The sequence below is a fragment of the Mesoplodon densirostris genome, chromosome 3 (assembly GCF_025265405.1).
Source record: "Mesoplodon densirostris isolate mMesDen1 chromosome 3, mMesDen1 primary haplotype, whole genome shotgun sequence".
Lineage (NCBI taxonomy): Eukaryota > Metazoa > Chordata > Mammalia > Artiodactyla > Ziphiidae > Mesoplodon > Mesoplodon densirostris.
The window spans coordinates 61590607-61614873 of record NC_082663.1 but is presented as its reverse complement, the minus strand read 5'-3'; the positions used below and the strand labels follow the sequence as shown (position 1 = coordinate 61614873).

The following is a 24267-nucleotide window of genomic DNA, read 5'->3' as shown; positions in this document are numbered from 1 at the left end:
GGTCCGGGAAGATCCCACATGCCGTGGAGCGGCTGGGCCCGTGAGCCATGGCTGCTGACCCTGCGCGTCCGGAGCCTGTGCTCCACAACGGGAGAGGCCGCAACAGTGAGAGGCCCACGTGACACACACACACAAAAATAATAAAAAAATATAAATAAATAAAAAATCTGCCATATTTTATCCATTTCTACTTTTTCCTTTGCTTCACCAAAGCACCATTTGACTAGTTCCTTCTCAAAGGCATGTTCAAGATACTCAGCAGCATCTGAGTCACAAGCTAAAAAACAGTGCTTTAATTATTGTTTTAGATTAGTCAGGGAAATACTCTACTTAAACATTCACCAGAAATCATTTGCTTAACAGAGTTAATGAATTAATATGAGACCCAGAAGGAGAACATTTGGCAAAGTCTGCAGATGCTGCTTTGTAGATAGTCCAGTACAGACAGCTACAGTGAATGGCGAATGTTGGAGCAGTTATACAATAAGACAAAACAGAAGCTGTTTTTTATTTAGACTGGGGTACTGCAAAGAGGTGGGTGGTCATCCTTTGCCTGGCTAGGGGTGGCATATTTTTCTCCGTACTATGGGGCTGACCATACACAGATCATCCTTCTCAATAAAGAGATTACTCATATCATGAGGCCCAATGCATGGCCGGAAGACAATTTAAAGAATGTATCAGCACAAGGCAAAGGAATCCCCAAAGCAGACAGATTCACCGAGGGAAATGCATATGCAGCATATCTCTTATTTATAGCCTAAGAGGCTTGAGTTTGCCACTCATGCCTCTCAGAAGGATAATCAGTAGTAGCTAAGCTGCTTTACGATAATGTCTGTCTTTAAAAATGCCTACAAATCAGAAAGTGAGCTCCATCCATCAGGAGTGGCCCGTGGCTTCTGTCGTCAAAAGACTTGGGAATCTTTCTTGTAGCTCCAGCCCCAGGAACAAAAAATGGTCCCTAGCACTTGCGGAACCCTTGCCAGTTCTAAACGTTTGCATGAATTAACATCACGACCACCCTTTGAGGTTAATACTCCGGGAGCACGGTTCGTTGGTAGGGAAGCTGAGGTATAGGGAAGTTAATGATTTGACCACAGAAAAGTGAGTGGCAACTACATCCCAGTCCAACAGCAGCTCTTTGTACAATGTGCTTATCACTCCTTTAGCCATCCTGGCTGCCCTCCTGTGAAAACATCCCAGTTTGTCCAGGCTCCTATGTGGCAGTAACATCTAAAATTGAAAGCAGTACCTCAAAGGTCTCTGAGGTGCCTTCTCCCTGGGCACCACCCTCATAGAATTAAGAGTTAAGTCTGTTTCCTCATCATTAATCATTAGAGAAATGCAAATCAAAACTACAATGAGATATCATCTCACACCAGTCAGAATGGCCATCATCAAAAAATCTAGAAACAATAAATGCTGGAGAGGGTGTGGAGAAAAGGGAACACTCTTGCACTGCTGGTGGGAATGTGAATTGGTACAGCCACTGTGGAGAACAGTATGGAGGTTCCTTAAAAAACTACAAATAGAACTACCATATGACCCAGCAATCCCACTACTGGGCATATACCCTGAGAAAACCATAATTCAAAAAGAGTCATGTACCAAAATGTTCATTGCAGCTCTATTTACAATAGCCCAGAGATGGAAGCAACCTAAGTGTCCATCATCGGATGAATGGATAAAGAAGATGTGGCACATATATACAATGGCATATTACTCAGCCATAAAAAGAAACGAAATTGAGCTATTTGTAATGAGGTGGATGGACCTAGAGTCTGTCATACAGAGTGAAGTAAGTCAGAAAGAGAAAAACAAATACCGTAGTCTAACACATATATATGGAATTTAAGGGGAAAAAAATGTCATGAAGAACCTAGGGGTAAGACAGGAATAAAGACACAGACCTACTAGAGAATGGACTTGAGGATATGGGGAGGGGGAAGGGTAAGCTGTGACAAAGCGAGAGAGAGGCATGGACATATATACACTACCAAACGTAAAATAGATAGCTAGTGGGAAGCAGCCACATAGCACAGGGATATCAGCTCAGTGCTGTGTGACCACCTAGAGGGGTGGGACAGGGAGGGTGGGAGGGAGACGCAAGAAGGAAGAGATATGGGAACATATGTATAACTGATTCACTTTGTTATAAAGCAGAAACTAACACACCATTGTAAAGCAATTATACTCCAATAAAGATGTAAAAAAAAAAAAAAGAGTTAAGTCTGGGGTAGCAGAAAATGATAGACGGGAGCTAGGGGGACATGCGGCTTTGTCCTCCCTGAGCACGTGGCAAGGGATGCGCTACTCATTCTCAGATATTCCAGATGGACACATTCCTGACTCTTGGTCAGGGAGGTAAGAGAGTTGATGCTGCAAACAGCTGGGTGGTGCCAGAGCAAAAATGAAAATCCAATCGCTTGCTAGAAAGAATAGGCTCCTGCGCTATGTTCCAAAGGAGGTACTATAACTCCCTTGCTTTTCTGGTGCAGGAGGGATGACGCTTCTGCTGGGCAGGTCTCCATATCCTGTCATCGCCTTCTTCCAGGCAGTCACCTGCAGCCGTGTCATTGCTAAGCCAGATCAGAGCTTTACGAACTGATGATTCCAGCACTTTAAGGGCTCATAACTGGATGCCACCTTTCCCTCACCCAGCAGTAGCATGAGGACACAGCCCCACCCCGGGAGCTTCTTAAACCTCAGAGGTAGTAAAGGCTGAGAGAGCTGAGCTTGCCCTTGACTCCTGTGTTGGAGATGGCTTAGTGGCTTGACAAGGGGCAGAAAACCCTCATTTATTATTAGCACCTTGTACTTAAGCCACTTGAAAATAAAATTTAAAGATAATACTTATGAAGAGTTTTAATATATAAAAGAGTAAAATAAAAATGGCCCATCATTCAATTCCCCTATAGGTGTGTGTGTGTATATATATATATATATATATATATATATATAATCTCCCAAATATGCCTACATAGCCAATAATTCAAGCCACGTAGAAATGTATAAAATGAAAATAAAAGTCTTCTCCCCCACCCTTGATCCTCTTCCCAAAGGTAACTATTGTCAAAATTTTTTCTAATTCTTCCAGAAAGCTTATACATATATAAAAAAGGATATCCTACAGGAATTGCCTGTTAAATATAGTTTCTCTTTTCCTATGCAGTGTTTATCTTTTCCCGTCTTGTGTTTAGGATTTCTAAACTAAGCAAACCAGGAATAAATCTCCTTCAGAATTTTAATTACTTCTTCAAAATACATTTCATATGTTTCAGAAAAGCATTCACCATCAGCTAATAGGGGAAAACCAAACAGTTATTTCTCCCATCGCTATTATTTCCAGGCCTAAAATAAATACACCCAATCTCCCTAGAAAGCAAGTCTATTAAATTCAATTTTAAAGAATTTATTGAGCACCCGCTATGCATGACTTTCCCTGAAGTGCTAGAAATACAGGGATTTATAAGTCGTGATCCCTGACCTTAGGGAAGGGAAAAGTTAGCAAACCTTCGTCTGATGCCTACTCTAAGCCAGGAGAGAAGCGAAACAGTTTCAAACCCATTATTTCACACAACACGTCCCACAGCCCCACTGCACAGGGCCAATACAGAGCGGGGCAGAACCTTCCATGGCCTCCTGGGGACACACGATCAGGACAGAACAGTGCACTCAGGAACCTGGGCTCCAAGTCCCTGAACTCCCTTTCTGCTCCATCAAGATGGCTTAAGGAGCTCATAATTCAGGGAGGGAGACACAGGCCCATAAGAGAATGAGCCCAGCTGCAAAGCGTGTGCTCCAACGGAGGCGTAACTGCGAGCAGAGGGCTGGGAGTTGGCTACTAATTCTGACTGTGGCCTCTGAAGAGGCTTTGCTGAGCAGGGAACATCTGAGAGAATTCTGAAGGATAAGAAACATTTCAGGGCTTCCCTGGTGGCGCAGTGGTTAAGAGTCCGCCTGCCGATGCAGGGGACATGGGTTCATGCCCCGGTCTGGGAAGATCCCACATGCCGCGGAGCGGCTGGGCCTGTGAGCCATGGCCGCTGAGCCTGCGCGTCCGGAGCCTGTGCTCCGCAACGGGAGAGGCCACAACAGTGAGAGGCCCGCGTACCGCAAAAAAAAAAAAAAAAAAAAAAGAAACATTTCAAGGTAGTATTAAATTCCTCCACAACGGACAGGTTTAGAAAAAAAATAGTATCAAGCTGTATCTCACTTCAACTCTGGCTAAAAATACGTTTCAGATCCAAACGTAATAACCTTTTGCGCCTACATGGGATTTCTATTGGTAATTAGACTCTTCCATTGGGCATGCTATGGAGAGAACTAAGGCTACCCGATAGTTGATTTGAGACAAACAGCTGAATTAGAAAATTCATTTCTTCATCATGTAATCTGATTAAAACCAAACCTTTGAATGTTGGCAAAGTCATGATGTGAATAAAAGTGGAAACACTCTGGATCCTTGCCTCGTTTGTTTTCATGTTTCCATTTTGTCTTTACGATGTTGTGATGGGGAGTCCTTGAAGACTGAGAGCAGGGATAAGCTCTTACCATGGACCAGCCTTCTCTGTTCTCTATTCCTCATGATGTTGCTGGTGGTCAGAATTTAAAAGGATTTTAGTCCAAAGTCCCTTATTTTACAGGTGGGAAAATTGAGGGTGAGAGAAGCCAGTACTTGAAATCAGGTCTTCTAGATCCTCGTTCCTCAGAGTATGACCCCTGCACCAGCAGCACTGGCATCCTGGGGAGAACTTGCTAGAAATGCAGACTCTAAGGCTCCGCTCTGGACCTACAGACCCAGAATCTGCATTTGAACAAGGTTCCCACGTGATCTGTGTGCACTTTAGAATCTGAAAGCACTTTTTAGGCTGGCGTGCTCTAACCACGCCCCCCCCATTTTTTTTTTTACTTAAAGTTTGTATTTGTCTAATACATATTTGAGGGGCGGGGGGAGATGCAGGCTACAGAATATTTAATTCCAAAGACACAGAACAAGCAAGATCTCCCTACATGAGTTGGAGATCTCCTAAGAGCAAGCAGAAACTCTGCTTCTCCTAGGACCTGCTTTCTTTACACCAGCTAGAGGCAGACCTCCAGTGCAGAGAGAGGCCAGGCTGTGATTCTCAGATCCTTTCATGAATCTAATGAAGACTTTAATTCAGCTGGGCTGTCAGGAAGTTGAGCTTGGCCTGAGAAATAAATGTGACCTGAAACCCACTCTCCTCCTACCACAGCTGGGGGTCAGGACACCCTTGGCCAGCCAGCCTCTCGGTCCAGGTTTCTCAGAAGACAGAAAGAGGCCTCGAGCATCACTTCCCCCTTAAGGGATTTTCTAACATGGGAGCTGATTCCATTTTATTTAATCGTACCCTTCTTTCCCCTGACAAATATCACATTTCCATTTCTGTCTCCTTGCTAAGCTGCTTTTGATTCTTTCTGACAATCCCTAAGGGGGCACACATCTTTTCCCTGTAGAATTTTAAACCACATTTAAACTAAACAGAACAATTTTAAGAAATAGAATAGAGTGTTTTTTCTCATAATAATTTTAGCCAATAGTTTTTTTAAAAAATTGTTTTAAGCCCTTCAGTTATCCGTGGCTAATGCATTATCCTATAATTCATTCCACGATTTATTTACAGATTGATTTTCAATAAAAAAATTCCTTGATAGTGTTCTGAATTCAATGATAAATAATCTCCATGTGGCAATGCTCACACTCACCTTTTTTTTTTTTTTTTTTTTTTTTTTGCAGTACGAGGGCCTCTCACTATTGTGGCCTCTCCCATTGTGGAGCACAGGCTCCGGACACACAGGCCCAGCAGCCATGGCTCACGGGCCCAGCCGTTCCGCGGCATGTGGGATCCTCCCGGACTGGGACACAAACCCGTGTCCCCTGCATCGGCAGGCGGACTCTCAACCACTGTGCCACCAGGGAAGCCCTCACCTTTTATAAGGGGATTTTCTTAGGTTAAAATAAAATTTTAAGTCAAAAATAAATCTTTAAGAATAACAATGAAACTTCTGGAGATGGCTGTTGAAAATAATAATATAATATCATCTATCATATTCACAGGATTGAGAAAAAATGCTTTATTTCCTAAATCATGCTCATTATTTTTTAGATATTACACAAGAGTCAGGTGCATTTATTGTCCCAAAGATAGGGTTTTCTACCATCAGCTTGTGTTATACCCATAGTAGAAATCTACTTAGCCAATTCTTACTTAACCAGCTCAATGGATTAACCAACCCTCCCACAAACACACTGAGAATTATTTACCATCTTCCCTCTGCTTCCAATAAGCGCTTTAGGCTTACTAGGCTTATATCCAACCTGCTTATATGAGTTCTGCTCTTATTAGTTATGTATCCAATTAAACATCAGTCACATAAATAATGAGATATGAGTGTGAAAGGAATGGGAGCTACTCCTATGAAAACTAACTTAAGAAAGACTTGGGTGGGACTTCCCTCGTGGTGCAGTGGTTAAGAATCTGCCTTCCAAAGCAGGGGACGTGGGTTTGAACCCTGGTCCGGGACGATCTCACATGGTGCGGAGCAACTAAGCCCGTACACCACAACTACTGAGCCTGCAATCTAGAGCCCATGAGCAGCAACTACTGAGCCCATGTGCCACAACTACTGAAGGTCGCGTTCCTAGAGTCCGTGCTCTGCAACGAGAAGCCACCGCAATGAGAAGCCTGTGCACCGCAATAAAGATTAGTCCCCGCTCGCCCCAACTAGAGAAAGCCCATGCTCAGCAACGAAGACCCAACACAGCCAAAAATAAATAAATAAAAATAAATAAATTTATTTTTTTAAAAAAGAGAAAGACTTGGGGAAGATGAGTTACAAAAGTAAATACTTAATACACTTATTAAATAAATTTCTTAAACATCTGTATATTAAATAAATAGTAAATAACATTTATTAAATTATATTAAATAAATTACATTAAATAAAATTTATTAAATAAATGTGAGCAACCCAACTCTAAAAGACCGAGAAAAATCATAAAGATCAAAGATTCTGTGCTTAGATGGTGGCATATTAAAGAAATTAAAACTGAAAATCAAAGCCACATGGTGGCTATGGAGATGCGGGAAAGACAATGGGGTACTTCAGTTTTGAAGCTCCCTATTCAAAGGGCGTCTTTGCTCCTGCACTAGAAGAGGGTCGAATGAATACAAGCCCATATGTTAAAACACAGTGCTTAAGTCCCTACACTTATGTTGCATGGTTTCCTGCTTTTACCAACTTTTCCATTTATTGACCAATTACCAGTCTGGATTTAATTACATAATGGGGTGTCTACCTTGCCTCAGAGGACCCCTGAAGACATGCTTTGTGCTTAAGGAAATCAGGTTTGCATAGCCACTGGAAGAGTCAACAATTACCCACCAAGTGGTTTATCTTATCACTAAAGGCAACACTAAAACAGCATCTCCTTAAGATCAGTTGCAGCACTCACAATCTTCCTTTCCCCCATTTCCTCAAAGATTCCTTTTTTTCCCCATTGTGTACTGGAAAAATCCCTGGAATGAGGGCCAAGATATCCAGGACTAGTTCTAGTCTCCCTAGAACTAGTTGTAAGCTGTCAGGCTAGTCTTTCAGCTTCCTCTGTGTCAAATGGTAGGTGATGGTCAGCCCCATAAAACTGAACCAGCCTCTCTCTTCTGTCTGTCTGGGGGAGGAGGGGGATCTATCTCCCTTGTTGGCCTCTTATGGATCCTCCCCGCCCACCCACTGATATGGAAGCTTTCACAGCTGTTGCCCTAGGGTCGCTGCTCCTGGACCCCCAAAATTGTGAGCTATGAGTGTGGCCATCCCTCGGCCAGACCCCACTGCAGCTTGTAAGAGGCTGATTCCAGGGACCACTGTGCCTCCCCACCTGCCCTTGCACCCACTCAGTTCAAAGAAGGCTGCAGCATCTTCCTCTTTATCTACAACTTGCTATTTCTCTTTCTTACTGTTTTCAAATTATGTACTTGAATTAGAAATGATGACATAAAATCTCAAGTTCAGTATTTATTCTATTGGATTCTTCCATTGAATGTGCTGAGAAGTGGACCCATTATTAAAACAATAGGGGTTGAGACGGGGGAAGCAGAAAAACTTTGGTGTTGTTTTTATTTAACCAAATGCAATATCCTTCATCTTCATTCCACTACTGTTTACCACTCTGAACTTTGCATCAAGCAGCAAATAGTTAAGAGCCCAGGTGCTTGAAACACACGGACTAGATATGAATGTTTGCTTTACCATTTACTAGTTGTTTGATCCTGGGTAAGTTGCTTTATTTCTTTATGCCTCAATTTTCTCCTCTGTATAATGGGGTTAATAGGAATACCCCCTCACAGGGCCTTTGAGGGATTAAATGGGTTAAAGCACTAAGCACTGTGTGAAACACAGTTGTTCGATAAAGAAACAACAACTAATATAACTATTGGTGTGAGGGAAAGAGAGAAAAGGGGAGAACAAAATGGTGATGGAAAACAGGCAACAGGAAAAAGGGGAGGGGCTCTGGAGTGGTGTGGAAGTAAAATGACAGATTTTGGCCTCCCTCAGCTCAAGGGCTGAATAGAAGCCACCTGAAACAGCTCTGGAAGTGTAATTTTTTTTTTTTTTTTTTTTTTTTTTTTTTTTGCGTTACGCAGGCCTCTCCCTGTTGTGGCCTCTCCCACCGCAGGCTCAGCGGCCCTGGCTCACGGGCCCAGCCGCTCCGCAGCATGTGGGATCTTCCCGGACTGGGGCACAAACCCATGTCCCCCTGCATCGGCAGGCGGACTCTCAACCACTGCGCCACCAGGGGAGCCCTAATCTAATTTTTTAAATCTCAAAGACTTATTCTTTTGCAACTTGAAACTAAGTAAATAATCAATATGCTTCTCCTAAAACCAACCCCTGAGTTTTTCCAATTACTACCAGTTTTACTAGCCACAGGTAAGGGCCATTGTGTGTTCAAATGCATCTGTGGACTTTCGGAAAATCAAATAAAAGTAAAGAAAGTACTAATATCAAAGGCACATGGACAAATGAAAAAAACCAAAACTCTAATTTGCAATAGAGAACATATGCAACAAAAGTCAGCTCACCTTTGCCAGAAGTAACTATAAATATCAGGCACAGTCTACAGCACATCTCTGACTTTACATTTGGAAAGTCTGACATTTAAGTCTGTCGGTCCAGGCAGAGACTGATGTAGCTGCTTGTGTAGGCAGGTAATGCCATATCAAGGATAATTACCACTTGTTGCTTAAGTCCACCTGGGCACCAAACAGCCTATGAAGGCCCAAGGACACATCCACTGAATTCATGAGTCAAATGCAGAAGGACAGTCTTGAAAAGAAAGTCCAATCTATTTTCTAAAATCTTTCCTCAAATGGCCAGTATACAGCATGCCCACTGGATAGGGAAAGAGATATTTAAATATTTTTGCATAAAAAATATTTTTGCATGTATGGCTCTGCAGTCGCCAAAAAGGGCAATTATAGCCCCCTTCGTTTGCAAAGCAATAAAGAAACAAGTCTTGGGAATTAAGAGCATTACAGCGAGTCACTTTGTGGTGCGCCACGGATATCACACATCAGTTCTACACCAGTGGGATCCCTGTCTCTGCAGACTTCCCCAACTCCCAGGCCTGTGCTAAGGGAGAGAGGTGGTAATTAACTGAGCCCTTTCTTCAATAGCCCATCACTGAGTCAACCAATGAAGCAGGTGATCATTCATTCCACAGCTCTTAGTTGAGTTCCTGCGGAAAACCAGGCATCTCGTATGAGGAAAGGGGAGGGAGGAGAAGTCCGCAAACAGGGAAGGGACAAGGCCCTCCCTCTCGGCAGCTCACAGCCACGTGTGGTGGTTTCAGACCATGGCTGCACATCAGACTATCTGGGAGCTTTAGGGAAAAGAACACTGATGCCCGGGCCACACCCAGAGATTCTGGTTCTGGGGTAGGGCTTAGGCAACAGTACTTTTTAAAAAACTCCCCAAACTATTCTAATATGAAGCCCTGGGCTCTGAACCTTTGGTTTCTTGGGAGATTAAAAACATGCAAAAAATTAATTACCATTAAATGAAACACATGCTATAATTAAGGTGAGTACATTATGCTTAAGGGGGAAAAGGAAGGAGCGACTTAATTAATTCCAGGGAATCTGGAAAGCTCCCCATAGAAGGTAATGTGGATCACGCTGAGTTTTGAACAATGAAAAAGAATTCTCTAAGTAAGAGGGGAAAATTCCAGGGGAGGGAAGAAGATTCAGTTCAAAGTTCTGAAGGTGTGTCAAAGCACAGCACACTAAGGGGCCTCTAGGTGGTTCAGGATGGATGGACTGCAGAATTCATGTGCAGAGGAGAGTGTGGCGAGAGATGAGGCCAGAAGACACGTTGAAGTCCACCCAAAGGGTTGGCCTTTATCCTTTGGGAAACTCAAAAACATACTGGACATCAGCCACACCTGAAAAGACCATTTCAGCAGCCCTGTGGACGATAAACTGCAGCGGGGAAAGAGAGAGGACAGGGGAGGGGAGGGGAAGGCCCAAACCAGGGTGAGGCAATCAAGTGCTGAGGTGCCCTGAGTGCAAAATTTAAGGAAGCACTCACTCTCAAGCGCTAACTCTGCATTTGCACAACCCTGAGAATGAGTGCTTCCTTAAATTTGTGCTCTAGGCACCTCACTCTCCTCACCCTGGTCCCCGCCCTGGAAAGAAACCAGCTGTTGAAATATCACTGAGAAGTAGCCCAGGGAGGGAACGAAGGCAGCCTGATCTAAGGCTGGGGCGTGGTAGACTTGGAGAAGAGGGTCAGGGCCCACACTTCTTGTAAACTAAGGGGTGAGGCAAGGAAGAGTGGGAACCGACACTGGGGAGTCGGGCTTGGGACAGGTCACAATAAAATTAATAAAGAGAAGGCATCCAAGAGGGGGGCAGCCGTGACAGGGCCAATGTCTTAAACATGTGAGGAAGAAGTTCACATCAGTAACCCTCACAGCATCATGTGTAACAGGGCAGAACAGGGCAGTAGATGCAAATCCATGAAGCGATGATCAATATAGCTGATTATCAGGAAATCGTTCATGAAGGAAGCAGGGCTTGAGTTGAGCCTCAAAAAAAAAACCCAAGAAGAATATGAATAAGGAGATGGGCAGAATGGCATGTTTGCTTACACTCAGACATGTACAACAGCACTGGGGAAGGTCTGGAGTGGGAAATAGCACAAGTAGGTTGGAAGGTGAGCAGGGTAAGCAGCCTAGTTAATGTGGCTGGGTTGGATGTGTGGAGAAGTACAATTAAGCTGGATAGAGAAAATCCTTAAATAACAAGCCAAAACAATTTTTTTTTGAATTTTATATTTTTATACAGCAGGTTCTTATTAGTTATCTATTTTATACATATTAGTGTATATGTCAATCTCAATTTATTTATTTTTTTGGGGGGTGTGGTACGTGGGCCTCTCACTGTTGTGGCCTCTCCCGTTGTGGAGCACAGGCTCCGGACGCGCAGGCTCAGCGGCCATGGCTAACGGGCCCAGCTGCTCCGTGGCATGTGGGATCTTCCTGGACCGGGGCACGAACCCGTGTCCCCTGCATCGGCAGGCGGACTCTCAACCACTGTGCCACCAGGGAAGCCCTGTCAATCCCAATTTTAATTAATAACATAGACAAGGGGAGCCACTGATGGGTTGGTTCCCAAGTTGGGTATTAATGCCACTTGCTTCATTTCAACTACTTAACTCTGATGTTACAACACCAAAGCAGCCATAGATAACATGTAAGTAAATGGGCAGGGCCGTGTTCTGATAAAACTATTGACAAAAACAGGCAGAGGGCCAGATTCAGCCTGTGGGCTATAGTGGGCAGACCCCTGCTTTGAGCAAAAGTTTGCTGGGAGCCGTGCTGGGAACCTAGAAAAGCCTTGGGCTTGTCTTGGAAGAGGTCACCAGTGGTCTCTGAAGGGACAATCTCAGCGCAGCAGTAATGATGAAAGCAGGGGACAGGAGACTAAAGCAGGGAAGCAGTGAGGACACAGAGGCAGCGGGAGAAGCTAGGACAAGTGCCGATCACAGGAGCAAAGGGGCACAACGTTGCTGGACTGGGAGAAAAACTAGAACAAACGCACCAGCACGGGAGAGCAGTGAAAAGTGACAGAGGAAAAACATCAAGCACGCTAATATGGACACCATTGCCCTGAAACCAGAGCCACAAATGTAACAGAGAATAGCAAAGGGCTTCTGTTACCAAAAGAGTGGGCTATTTAGGAAGAAGACTACTTATCAGGTGCCTTATTTCCAGAAAATCCATGAAAACCAGGCTTATGAGAAATTTATTAATCTCAAGTTTAAGCATAACTGCAAGCAATAAAATGATTTTTTTCAGAGATGTCTCGTGTATATCAGCACAGTGAACAAATAAAGCATAAAAATCCAAAAGGAACTGGTATTTTAGAGGAACAGAACAAGAAAATAATTTTTCAACGATGTCCACGTTACATCTTTTGATATTTTAAGCAACAGAAAGGCCTGCGAGAAAAACTCTTGTAGCTTATCTCAGGCCATTTCTAGACTCTGGGGACGTGACTGTGTACAGCAGGAAAATAGGTCTGAAAATGGACTCAAAGTTCATACTGTGCTTCATCAATATTGATGAAAATGATCACACAAGTCCTCCAAGACTCTCTCTTGGAAAATTATGTGTACATTTTCTTTGTTGCTGTTGGTTTAAGTTTAGGTGGCAGATACCAAAATAAAAACCAGACTAGATCATAATCGACTCCAATAAAGATCTAAAGAGAAAATTCAGTAGTCGATTTCTGATGCTCCGACATGACCTTTTGTTTCCTCAAACAGGCAAGTACCTAAGCTGTCAGTCTAGGAAGATGAGTGAATAAATACCGGGATTGGCCTTGGACTAATGGATATTGGTCCTAGTCCATTACTGATGGCGAAGTGGAGGGGAATTCAGGGCAGCACTTTTTGACACTTGAGATTTATTTTGTCATTAGGGATGAAACATCACACAAAGGTTCCTCAACCCAAACTGTCAGAAGTACACTTGGGTGTTTCAGGGAAGGTCACCCAGACAGGTGTTGATCCATAGTACTGAAGCTGTTATTTAGTGGCTGATTATTCTTCTTATGATTATAAATGATTTGGGTTTAGCATGAGCAGTTAGCCATCTGCTTCTCAGATTAGGAAGGAAAAAATGTGATCACTTTGAGAGTAAGATGAAGTAGGAATTTTAGTCAATTATTATATTATGTCTCAAAAACAAGAAAAAAAATCCAAAGAATGTTTAATTCATTTTATTTTCTCCTCTAAGACAAGGCATGTTAAAAATCGACCTATCCCCCAATCCCTCAATATCCCCTAAACGCATCATAGTCATTCTTATCTTTGAACCCTTATCCACTTAACTTTACCTGAAGTATCTTTCTCTTGCCTTTCATCCAAATCCTGTACCTTGAACTTGGCCTCCACATTCTTTGTGAAAACGCCCCAAACTACTTTAGTTTTCATGAGTTACTTCTACATAGTCTCACCCACATTCTGAATTGTATTCTTCTGTCAGTATTTCATGTGCATCAGCCTTACCTCTAGAACTAATTTGCAATTTGATCTCTGATAGGTCACAAATCTTACAGCATCCTATTCTGAAACTCCATGAGACTATATTGTTCTAGATACATTTTAAATAATCATTAAAACCTAGCTAATTTCATTTGAATTTAACATAGGTGGTTTAACTCAAACCCTAGTACCTCTCAGATACAGCTGTGCAATTGATGGAACTAATGTAAATCTGAAATTCTAACCATAAGACCTTGAATGTCCTAAGAAAATGTGATGAATGGCACACTTGAGAATTTTGTCTAGAAGAGTGATTCCCAAATGCACATCTAGAGAACAGACTTCATGAGAAAGTTTCCACCAGCCTATAGTGAAATGAGAAAAATAAGGAAAATAGTATGCTTTTTTCATAAAGATAAATTTATTCAACTTGAAGGTCATTTATTAAGCATATGTCCTTCCTGTTATTTTGATGTGAACATGCCTTTTGTTTTATGAAGTGACAGTATAATGAGTAGTGTGTGTTGTTGCAATTATTATTATTATTATTTTTACATCTTTACTGGAGTATAATAGCTTTACAATGGTGTGTTAGTTTCTGCTTTATAACAAAGTGAATCAGTTATACATATACATATGTTCCCATACCCCTTCCCTCTTGCGTCTCCCTCCCTCCCACCCTCCCTATCCCACCCCTCCAGGCGGTCACAAAGCACCCAGCTGATCTCCCTGTGCTATTATTATTTTTTTTTCTTTTTTTTATTATTTTACAAATTTAATCAGTTACACATATACATATGTTCCCATATCCCCTCCCTTTTGCGTCTCCCTCCCACCCTCCCTATCCCACCCCTCCAGGCAGTCACAAAGCACCGAGCTGATCTCCCTGTGCTATGCGGCTGCTTCCCACTAGCTATCTACCCTACGTTTGGTAGTGTATATATGTCCATGCCGCTCTTTCACTTTGTCACAGCTTACCCTTCCCCCTCCCCATATCCTCAAGTCCATGCTCTAGTAGGTCTGTGTCTTTATTCCTGTCTTACTCCTGGGTTCTTGATGACATTTTTTTTTTCTTAAATTCCATATATATGTGTCAGCATACAGTATTTGTCTTTCTCTTTCTGACTTACTTCACTCTGTATGACAGACTCTAGGTCCATCCACCTCATTACAAATAGCTCAATTTCATTTCTTTTTATGGCTGAGTAATATTCCATTGTATATATGTGCCACATCTTCTTTACCCATTCATCCGATGATGGACACTTAGGTTGTTTCCATCTCCGGGCTATTGTAAATAGGGCTGCTATGAACATTTTGGTACATGTCTCTTTTTGAATTATGGTTTTCTCAGGGTATATGCCCAGTAGTGGGATTGCTGGGTCATATGGTAGTTCTATTTGTAGTTTTTTAAGGAACCTCCATACCGTTCTCCATAGTGGCTGTACCAATCCACATTCCCACCAGCAGTGCAAGAGTGTTCCCTTTTCTCCACACCCTCTCCAGCATTTATTGTTTCTAGATTTTTTGATGATGGCCATTCTGACTGGTGTGAGATGATATCTCATTGTAGTTTTTTTTTTTTTTTTTTGTGGTATGCGGGCCTCTCACTGTTGTGGCCTCCCCCGTTGCGGAGCACAGGCTCCGGATGCGCAGGCTCCGGATGCGCAGGCCCAGCGGCCATGGCTCACGGGACCAGCCGCTCCGCGGCATATGGGATCCTCCCAGACCGGGGCACGAACCCGTATCCCCTGCATCGGCAGGCGGACTCTCAACCACTGCGCCACCAGGGAGGCCCTCATTGTAGTTTTGATTTGCATTTCTCTAATGAGTAAAGATGTTGAGCATCCTTTCATGTGTTTGTTGGCAGTCTGTATATCTTCTGTGGAGAAATGTCTATTTAGGTCTTCTGCCCATTTTTGGATTGGGTTGTTTGTTTTTTTGCTATTGAGCTACATGAGCTGCTTATAAATTTTGGAGATTAATCCTTTGTCAGTTGCTTCATTTGCAAATATTTTCTCCCATTCTGAGGGTTGTCTTTTGGTCTTGTTTATGGTTTCCTTTGCTGTGCAAAAGCTTTTAAGTTTCATTAGGTCCCATGTGTTTATTTTTGTCTTTATTTCCATTTCTCTAGGAGGTGGGTCAAAAAAGATCTTGCTGTGATTTATGTCATAGAGTGTTCTGCCTATGTTTTCCTCTAGGAGTTTGATAGTGTCTGGCCTTACATTTAGGTCTTTAATCCATTTTGAGCATATTTTTGTGTATGGTGTTAGGGAGTGATCTAATCTCATACTTTTACATGTCCCTGTCCAGTTTTCCCAGCACCACTTATTGAAGAGACTGTCCTTTCTCCACTGTACATTCCTGCCTCCTTTATCAAAGATAAGGTGACCATATGTCCGTGGGTTTATCTCTGGGCTTTCTATCCTGTTCCATTGATCTATCTTTCTGTTTTTGTGCCAGTACCATACTGTCTTGATTACTGTAGCTTTGTAGTATAGTCTGAAGTCAGGGAGCCTGATTCCTCCAGCTCCATTTTTCGTTCTCAAGATTGCTTTGGCTATTCGGGGTCTTTTGTGTTTCCATACAAATTGTGAAATTTTTTGTTCTAGTTCTGTGAAAAATGCCAGTGGTAGTTTGATAGGGATTGCATTGAATCTGTAGATTGCTTTGGGTAGTAGAGTCATTTTCACAATGTTGATTCTTCCAATCCAAGAACATGGTACATCTCTCCATCTATTTGTATCATCTTTAATTTCTTTCATCAGTGTCTTATAATTTTCTGCATACAGGTCTTTTGTCTCCTTAGGTAGGTTTATTCCTAGATATTTTATTCTTTTTGTTGCAATGGTAAATGGGAGTGTTTCCTTGATTTCACTTTCAGATTTTTCATCATTAGTATATAGGAATGCCAGAGATTTCTGTGCATTAATTTTGTATCCTGCAACTTTACCAAATTCATTGATTAGCTCTAGTAGTTTTCTGGTAGCATCTTTAGGATTCTCTATGTATAGTATCATGTCATCTGCAAACAGTGACAGCTTTACTTCTTCTTTTCCCATTTGGATTCCTTTTATTTCCTTTTCTTCTCTGATTGCTGTGGCTAAAACTTCCAAAACTATGTTGAATAAGAGTGGTGAGAGTGGGCAACCTTGTCTTGTTCCTCATCTTAGTGGAAATGGTTTCAATTTTTCACCATTGAGGACGATGCTGGCTGTGGGTTTGTCATATATGGCCTTTATTATGTTGAGGAAAGTTCCCTCTATGCCTACTTTCTGCAGGGTTTTTATCATAAATGGGTGTTGAATTTTGTCAAAAGCTTTCTCTGCATCTATTGAGATGATCATATGGTTTTTCTCCTTCAGTTTGTTAATATGGTGTATCACGTTGATTGATTTGCGTATATTGAAGAATCCTTGCATTCCTGGAATAAACCCCACTTGATCATGGTGTATGATCCTTTTAATGTGCTGTTGGATTCTGTTTGCTAGTATTTTGTTGAGGATTTCTGCATCTATGTTCATCAGTGATATTGGCCTGTAGTTTTCTTTCTTTGTGACATCCTTGTCTGGTTTTGGTATCAAGGTGATGGTGGCCTCGTAGAATGAGTTTCGGAGTGTTCCTCCCTCTGCTATATTTTGGAAGAGTTTGAGAAGGATAGGTGTTAGCTCTTCTCTAAATGCTTGATAGAATTCCCCTGTGAAGCCATCTGGTCCTGGGCTTTTGTTTGTTGGAAGATTTTTGATCACAGTTTCAATTTCAGTGCTTGTGATTGGTCTGTTCATATTTTCTATTTCTTCCTGATTCAGTCTTGGCAGGTTGTGCATTTCTAAGAATTTGTCCATTTCTTCCAGGTTGTCCATTTTATTGGCATAGAGTTGCTTATAGTAATCTCTCATGATCTTTTGTATTTCTGCAGTGTCAGTTGTTACTTCTCCTTTTTCATTTCTAATTCTATTGATTTGAGTCTTCTCCCTTTTTTTCTTGATGAGTCTGGCTAATGGTTTATCAATTTTGTTTATCTTCTCAAAGAACCAGCTTTTAGTTTTATTGATCTTTGCTATTGTTTCCTTCATTTCTTTTTCATTTATTTCTGATCTGATTTTTATGATTTCTTTCCTTCTGCTAACTTTGGGATGTTTTTGTTCTTCTTTCTCTAATTGCTTTAGGTGCAAGGTTAGGTTGTTTATTCGAGATGTTTCCTGTTTCTTAAGGTGGGATTGTATTGCCATAAACTTCCCTCTTAGAACTGCTTTTGCTGCATCCCATAGGTTTTGGGTCGTCGTGTCTCCATTGTCATTTGTTTCTAGGTATTTTTTAATTTCCTCTTTGATTTCTTCAGTGATCACTTCGTTATTAAGTAGTGTATTGTTTAGCCTCCATGTGTTTGTATGTTTTACAGCTCTTTTCCTGTAATTGATATCTAGTCTCATAGCATTGTGGTCGGAAAAGATACTTGATACAATTTCAATTTTCTTAAATTTACCAAGGCTTGATTTGTGACCCAAGATATGATCTATCCTGGAGAATGTTCCATGAGCACTTGAGAAAAATGTGTATTCTGTTGTTTTTGGATGGAATGTCCTATAAATATAAATTAAGTCCATCTTGTTTAATGTATCATTTAAAGCTTGTGTTTCCTTATTTATTTTCATTTTGGATGATCTGTCCATTGGTGAAAGTGGGGTGTTAAAGTCCCCTACTATGATTGTGTTACTGTCGATTTCTCCTTTTATGGCTGTTAATATTTCCCTTATGTATTGAGGTGCTCCTATGTTTGGTGCATAAATATTTACAATTGTTATATCTTCTTCTTGGATTGATCCCTTGATCATTATGTAGTGTCCTTCTTTGTCTCTTCTAGTAGTCTTTATTTTAAAGTCTATTTTGTCTGATATGAGAATTGCTACTCCAGCTTTCTTTTGGTTTCCATTTGCATGGAATATCTTATTCCATCCCCTTACTTTCAGTCTGTATGTGTCTCTAGGTCTGAAGTGGGTCTCTTGTAGACAGCATATATATGGATCTTGTTTTTGTATCCATTCAGCCAGTCTGTGTCTTTTGGTGGGAGCATTTAGTCCATTTACATTTAAGGTAATTATTGATATGTATGTTCCTATTCCCATTTTCTTAATTGTTTTGGGTTCGTTATTGTAGTTCTTTTCCTTCTGTTGTGTTTCTTGCCTAGAGAAGTTCCTTTAGCATTTGTTGTAAAGCTGGTTTGGTGGTGCTGAACTCTCTCAGCTTTTGCTTGTCTGTAAAGGTTTTAATTTCTCCATCAAATCTGAATGAGATCCTTGCTGGGTAGAGTAATCTTGGTTGCAGGTTTTTCTCCTTCATCACTTTAATTATGTCCTGCCACTCCCTTCTGGCTTGTAGAGTTTCTGCTGAGAGATCAGCTGTTATCCTGATGGGGATTCCCTTGTGTGTTATTTGTTGTTTTTGCCTTGCTGCTTTTAATATGATTTCTTTGTGTTTAATTTTTGACAGTTTGATTAATATGTGTCTTGGTGTATTTCTCCTTGGATTTATTCTGTATGGGACTCTCTGTGCCTCCTGGACTTGATTAACTATTTCCTTTCCCATATTAGGGAAGTTTTCAACTATAATCTCTTCAAATATTTTCTCAGTCCCTTTCTTTTTCTCTTCTTCTTCTGGAACCCCTATAATTCGAATGTTGGTGCGTTTAATGTTGTCCCAGAGGTCTCTGAGACTGTCCTCTGTTCTTTTCATTCTTTTTTCTTTATTTTGCTGTGCAGCAGTTATTTCCACTATTTTATCTTCCACCTCACTTATCCGTTCTTCTGCCTCAGTTATTCTGCTATTGATCCCATCTAGAGTATTTTTTATTTCATTTATTGTGTTTTTAATCGATGCTTGATTCATCTTTAGTTCTTCTAGGTCCTTATTAACTGTTTCTTGCATTTTGTCTATTCTATTTCCAAGATTTTGGATCATCTTTACCATCATTATTCTGAATTCTTTTTCAGGTAGACTGCCTATTACCTCTTCATTTGTTAGGTCTGGTGGGTTTTTATCTTGCTCCTTCTCCTGCTGTGTGTTTTTCTGTCTTCTCATTTTGCTTATGTTACTGTGTTTGGGGTCTCCTTTTTGCAGGCTGCAGGTTCGTAGTTCCCGTTGTTTTTGGTGTCTGTCCCCAGTGGCTAAGGTTGGTTTAGTGGGTTGTGTAGGCTTCTTGGTGGAGGGGACTACTGCCTGTGTTCTGGTGGATGAGGCTGGATCTTGTCTTTCTGGTGGGCAGGTCCACGTCTGGTGGTGTGTTTTGGAGTGTCTGAGGACTTTTTATGATTTTAGGCCACCTCTCTGCTAATGGGTGGCGTTGTGTTCCTGTCTTGCTAGTTGTTTGGCATAGGGTGTCCAGCACTATAGCTTGCTGGTCTTTGAGTGAAGCTGGGTGCTGCTGTTGAGTTTGATATTGTGTGGAGCTGGGAAGTCTCTTGTGGACCAGTGTCCTGAAGTTGGCTCTCCCACCTCAGAGGCACAGCACTGACTCCTGGCTCCTCAATTTGGGATGATTTGTTGTCTATTCATGTATTCCACAGATGCAGGGTACATGAAGTTGATTGTGGAGCTTTAATCCGCTGCTTCTGAGGCTGCTGGGAGAGGTTTCCCTTTCTCTTCTTTGTTCTCACAGCTCCTGGGTCTCAGCTTTGGATTTGGCCCCGCCTCTGCGTGTAGGTCGCCGGAGGGCGTCTGTTCTTCGCTCAGACAGGACAGGGTTAAAGGAGCAGCCTCTTCGGGGACTCTGGCTCACTCAGGCCGGGCGGGAGGGAGGGGCACGGAGTGCGGGGCGAGCCTGCAGCGGCAGAGGTCGGCGTGACGTTGCACCAGCCCAAGGCGTGCCGTGCGTTCTCCCAGGGAAGCCGCCCCTGGATCCCGGGACCCCGGCAGTGGCAGGCTGCACAGGCTCCCGGAAGGGCGGTGTGGACAGTGACCTGCGCTCGCACACAGGCTTCTTGGCGGCGGCAGCAGCAGCCCCAGCGTCCCACGCCCGTTTCTGGGCTCCGCGCTTTCAGCCGCGACTCGCGCCCATCTCTGGAGCTCCTTTACGCGGCGCTCTTAATCCCCTCTCCTCGCGCACCAGGAAACCAAGAGGGAAGAAAAAGTCTCCTGCCTCTTCGGCAGCTCCAGAGTTTTCCCGGATTCCCTCCCGGCTAGCTGTGGCACACCAGCCCCCTTCAGGCTGAGTTCTCGCCGCCAGCCCCAGTCCTCTCCCTGCGCTCTGACCGAAGCCCGAGTCTCAGCTCCAGCGCCGCCCGCCCCGGCGGGGGAGCAGACAATCCTCTCGGGCTGGTGAGTGCCGCTCGGCACCGCTCCTCTGTGCGGGAATCTCTCCGCTTTGCCCTACCCAGGTATGTGGGGAGTTTCTTGCCTTTTGGGAGGTCTGGGTTCTTCTGCCAGCGTTCAGTAGGTGTTCTGTAGGAGTTGTTCCACGTGTAGCTGTATTTCTGGTGTATCCGTGGGGAGGAAGGTGATCTCCGCGTCTTACTCTTCCGCCATCTTACCCGGAAGTGTCTTATTATTTTTTTTAATGGCCTTCCCTAGCAAAATAAAAAGTTGGTTTCCCTATGTCAATCCATCTAATTTTTTTAAACTGGACCTTAAAATCTGAAAGACTGGGAGCCACCAGTATAAAACTCCGAATGGTGAGAACAATGTTTTGGACATACTGCACTCTGAAAAACGGCTAACAGAAGAAAATTAATTTACTAAGCCGTGGCTCACAAATGAATTTCTAACATGGAACAGAATAGAGCTGTCTCCTTTGTGCATGTGATTATACAGGGTGGCTGCAAATTCCTCAACATTCCTCCCATCAGGAGGTGAAGTCTATGTTGCCTCTCCTTGATTCTGGATAACCACTTGACCAACAGAGTATGACAGAAGTGATGCTGTGTGACTTGCAATATTGGGTCATAAAAGGTCGTGTAGACCTTGCTCGTTAGAACACTTGCTCTTGGATCCTTGAGCGACCATCTAAGTCTGACTCCCCTGAGAATGCCATGCTAGAGAGGTCACAAGTAGGTGCGATCCTCCACATTCCCAGCTGAGCCCTGCCAGGATGGCAGCCATCTTGGACCCTCGAGAACAGTCCATCTGCCAGCCAAACACTACTGAGTGACCGCCGATGGCACCGCAAAGAACAGAAGGATCAACCAGCCAAGCCCGGTCCAAATTCCTAACCCACAAAAATGTGAGGTATAATAAAATGGGTTTTGTTTAAAGCCACTAAGTTTTGGGGTAGTTTGTTATACAATAACGTATATCTGTAATAGCATATTCCCTAAAACACTTCTAAGAACATTTCATTCACTGAGATACTCAGATTCTAAGGAATACAGTATTAAGAATCATAACTATTTCTCCATTTTCAGTTTGAGGAAGATCAGAATGGTTCGTTAATAATGCTTTTAGTACTGCAAATCATTTCAAAGGAAGAATAGAGTCAGCACATCCATTAAGGCATTCTCCTTTCCTCCCTTAATTCCAGCCCTAAAAACAGTGCGTGGGGGGCAGGGGCAGAAACAAGCTAGAAAGTTCTCCCTCTGCCTCCAGTCAAGTCTTTTTCTAGAAAATTCCAGGAAGGATTTTTGGGGGTTTTTGTTTCATTTTGTTTTGACGAGTGGGTTTTAAAAGTAGGGGAAGGAGAGGAATTAAATAAATGGGGAGCAGAAATGAAGAAGCGGGTGTTTTATGGGTAGTGGTGGTTGTGGGTGATTTGGTTCTAAGATGGGAGACTTGATCATGACTACAAGGAAGGGAAACAGGTAGAGAGCTCTTTCTCCCCAAGGAAAGCATATTCATTAGCTCCTAGAGGGAAGAGCACGAGGACATAAACTCCATGTCCTCTGGAGCATGCCCACCGCACGGTGGCTGATTAATAAAGCTCAGAGGCAGGATGGAAGAGAACGACAGCTCTCCTTGGGAAACTGGGTAGCAAATTCACTACCCAGGTTTTCTCTGCACGACTTCCCTCCCCCAAATTGAGACCCTCCAGGTCCCTCCCTATCTTGAGACCCTGCAATGCATGAAATCAGTGATCACTTATATCTCACAGCACAAATGAGACTAAATGTGTTAAACTTTGACTCACTGGGGGTGGGTGTAGGGGAAGAGGGCACCGTGCACACAGGGTTGTCACAAATAACAAGCTGCTTCTTGGGGCCAGGCTAGAGCCTCACAGCTGTGTGTGCAGACAAGCAGAGCCGTGTTGCATGCTGGGATCTGACGGCTTTGCGCTACATCCATGCTCATTCAGAACTTAGGACAACGCCGTCACCTGCCGAACTGCGATCCGCCCCGTCCCAATGGAGACATGTTGACAAAGGTGCAGGGGTGCTGTCGGACAAACCTGACAGGATTTGACTATTGCCTTTATTACTGATTCTAACTCTATCTCTCTTAGTGGCCCACACACTGAGTTTCCCAAAGAGAATGACTCATTAAACCTCTGGGTTGTATGGTTAGTTTTCATTTTATAAGTTTCAATTTCAGCTTTTTGAAATAATACGTTATGTATATTTTAGATCTTATGTCTTAATTGTTTAGCAATATAAAATACAATTATAGATCATTTTTCTAAAGTTTGGCACACTCAGGATTAGTGTTAAGAGTATCCCATCAGCAAATCAAGTCCCACTGTAATAGGGAAGAACAAATCTGACTCCATATTAGATCTGTTTCTTTTACTTTAACCTTTGTATTCTATTGCTTTTGCTTCCAGGTAAGAATGTTTCCTTTAGCCTGAAACATACAGGATAGCCCATTCTCAAGGGGCTGACCTTTAAGGGTATAACACTTTTCCATTCATATAGAGACAAAAAGTTGCAAAACAGAGTATAACATTCATCTTGCTGGAGGTTTACAGGAACATGGTAACCTGAGCTATGTGGACAGCTGCAAGAACAAAGGATTCCAGGGTTTCCCTGGTGGCACAGTGGTTGAGAGTCCGCCTGCCAATGCAGGGGACACAGGTTCATGCCCCGGTCCAGGAAGATCCCACGTGCCGTGGAGCGGCTGGGCCCGTGAGCCATGGCCGCTGAGACTGCACGTCCGGAGCCTGTGCTCCACAACGGGAGAGGCCACAACAGTGAGAGGCCCACGTACCGCAAAAAAAAAAAAAAAAAAAAAATAGGATTCCAACACCAAGAAGTCTGCAGCAACCAACCACACCCCCTCCCCCTTTTTAGTATAAAAGCAGCCTGAATTCTGACTTGAGTAAGATGGTTCTCTAGGACATTAGTCCACCATCTTCGCAGACACTGGGCTTTCTGAATAAAGTCGTTATTCGTTGCCCCAGCACCTCATCTCCTGACTTACTGGCCTGTTGTGTGGCGAGCAGAATGAGTTTGGACTCGGTCACACCACAAGCAAAGTTTTCTAGAATGTGGGGGGAAAATTTTTAACATTATTTAACCCTTCTGTGTTAGATCCAATTTTTTCTCTGCACTTCAACAATTATGACTGTCACTAGTGTCTAAACATTCACAATTATATTCGGTGCCAATTTTTCATATGCATGTATATATATATATATATATGCATCCATATGCATACATACATACATATACATATATATTCCCTCCAACTTTACAGGATAAATTCTCTTTTTACTTGAATTATACCTAATCCCTGGGGCATGTGAGTAAAATCTAGTCATGGTCAGATTTCCTTTTG

The 24267-nt window shown here is 42.8% G+C and overlaps 1 protein-coding gene across 1 annotated transcript in view; it reads right to left on the bottom strand.

Annotated features, from left to right (window-relative positions):
• The window catches only part of SV2C (synaptic vesicle glycoprotein 2C), a 237189-nt gene that overhangs the window by 120094 nt on the left and 92828 nt on the right, over window positions 1-24267 (bottom strand). The gene's annotated exons all lie outside the window — the stretch shown is intronic.